The sequence below is a fragment of the Lactuca virosa genome, chromosome 8, assembly GCF_052849685.1.
Source record: "Lactuca virosa cultivar CGN04683 chromosome 8, Lactuca_virosa_CGN04683_v6, whole genome shotgun sequence".
NCBI lineage: Eukaryota > Viridiplantae > Streptophyta > Magnoliopsida > Asterales > Asteraceae > Lactuca > Lactuca virosa.
In genome coordinates, this window is record NC_136433.1 from 365,813,760 (window position 1) to 365,816,534 (window position 2,775).

Sequence of the window (2,775 nt, forward strand, 5' to 3'; positions counted from 1 at the left end):
CTATAATTTTCGAAAATCATATAGAAGTGTAGAAGACATACCTTTGTTGTTATATTGCAATAACAACTAGTTTCCTTGATCTCTTGAACTCTTGAAAGCAAGCACCACAATTGTAGTACCTCTAATGGCTCACAAACACCTTGAAGCAAGAAGGCAATTAAGAGAGAGAGGGGAAGGATGTTAATTTCGGCCCTAGGGTTTCCCTTGGAATCAAGTGGCCTAAAATTGAAGCATAGGGCATCTATTTATACTGTAGGGTGCTAGGGTTTCAGTCTAAACCCTAATGGATAGCTTAGCCACCAAGCAGCCCAAGGAACCTTCTGGAATGAGGCCCTTGGACGAAAATATGATGATCCCTCATCATAATTTCGTTCCCCCTTAGTCCATAAGGTTTCCCAGCCCAAAACTCAACTATCACACATTTGACAGTTTATACCCCTTTATTTAATTAATCTCTTTTAGTCACCAAATTAATTCCTAATTAATTTATGACTAATACTAATTAAAAAAATATGATTTCTCCTTTAATATATTATTCTTATAATATATTAATAAACCATAATATCTTCTCTCTCATATCAAATTACCTTGTCAAGTTGCTTTGGTGAAGGCAACCCAAAAGGACCATGCACACTCGGGTCAAGTACATACCAAATATAGTTACGGACTTAGACACTAATCCAACAGTCTCCCACTTGGATAAGTCTAGTAACCACATCTCACATATGACTTCCCTATCCGATTAGCAATCGTAGCTTTCAATAGCCGCTGTCAACTCTGACCAATAATCTGTCCTTCAGATAAGGGATCGTATAATCCTCTGTTCTAGATATCATGCTAACAATACTTATTGTTTAGCATTTTATTTCTTGATCTCTGATTTGTTCGACATAGAACTCAGTTGAACACATCAACTTCATCCTGACCGGGCCCGGCACATAAGTCAAACCAAATCATCAAGTGGCCAAGATATCGCTTTTATTCTCATAGAATAAAAGGAACAGAAAAACGTCGACTAATATGCCTTTATCATTTACTAGTTAAACCACACACAATAATGCGTTTTATAACATCAAGTTACTGATGCGTTTTCGCATTATCAATGTATAATCAACCAGCAAACAATAACCATATCTCTAGGTTTAAAGATTATATGATATTATCATCTTGCGATCACTTGTGATAACATTCATGAAGTGATACCAGCAAGTGTGGGTCTATTCCAATGCTCAATACAAATTTCATAAGCACTCATAAACTTTGCAGCAAACCTTTGCTATGTCTAAAACTTTTCAGACAATCTACAAACAAATTTATGACAATCTTCCTTCATATCTACTTCCAACATATGAACGATTGTGGACTGTTCGAATAATCTTATTATTCAGGAAGTCAAAACATGCAAAATTGAAACAATAGATAAATAATCAACACAAGATAGAAGCTTTCTTATAAATAACACACCTTTATTTAATCATCAAATGTTGAATACATGATCATCCATTACAAGTTTCCTACCTATCTAATCTAAACTAATATCGTCCTTCAGCCCTACGCTCCTAGCGTGCTGCAAATGTTTAACCCTACTCAGTCCCTTCGTGAGGGGATCTGCTGGGTTATCTTCTGACGATACCCTCTTCACAACGAGGAGTCCCTCTTCTACCCGATGTCTAATAAAATGGTATTTCCTGTCGATATGTCGAGATCTGCCATGATCCCTTGGTTCCTTGGTTAAGGCAACCGCTCCTTCATTATCACAGAAAATTTCCATGGGCTCCTTTATGGATGGCACAACTCCAAGGTCTCCAATGAAGTTCTTCAACCATATAGCCTCCTTTGACGCCTCGCTCGCCGCATTGTACTCTGATTCGCACGTTGAATCAGCTACAGTTTCTTGCTTGGAACTTTTCCAAGTCACTGCTCCTCCATTCAGGGTAAAGACCCAGCCCGACTGTGATCGGTAATTATCCCGATCTGTCTGGAAACTAGCGTCACTGTACCCTCACACCCTTAAGTCATCACTCCCACCGAGGACTAGAAACCATTCCTTGGTCCTTCGTAGGTACTTAAGAATATTCTTGACAGCAATCCAATGTGCCCTACCAGGGTTCCCTTGATATCTGCTGACCATGCTCAAAGCGAAAGCCACATCAGGGCGAGTACAAGTCATAGCATACATAATCGAGCCAACTGCGGAAGCGTAAGGTACTCGGCTCATATCAGCTATCTCTGCCTCTGTACTCGGGCTCTGAGTCTTACTCAGTTTGGTATTGCATTGGATTGGTAACTCCCCTTTCTTGGAATTTTCCATACTAAAACGTTTTAGTACCTTCTCCAAGTATGTATCCTGACTAAGTCTTATCAGTCTCTTGCTTCTGTCTCTCACTATCCTTATTCCCAGAATATATGCAGCCTCTCCGAGGTCCTTCATAGCGAAACACTTCCCAAGCCAGGACTTGACCTCCTGCAATGTTGGGATGTCGTTTCCTATGAGTAGTATGTCATCGACATACAATACGAGGAAGCTCACTATACTCCCACTGGCCTTGACATATACACATGACTCATCTTCATTTCGCAGAAAACCAAACTCTTTGACCTTCTCGTCAAAACAAAGATTCCACCTGCGAGATGCTTGCTTTAATCCATAAATGGATTTCTCAAGCTTGCACACTCTATTTGGATGCTTCGCATTGACAAAACCCTCTGGCTGATTCATGTAAACATCCTCAGCCAGCTTCCCATTTAGGAAGGCGGTTTTTACGTCCATCTGCC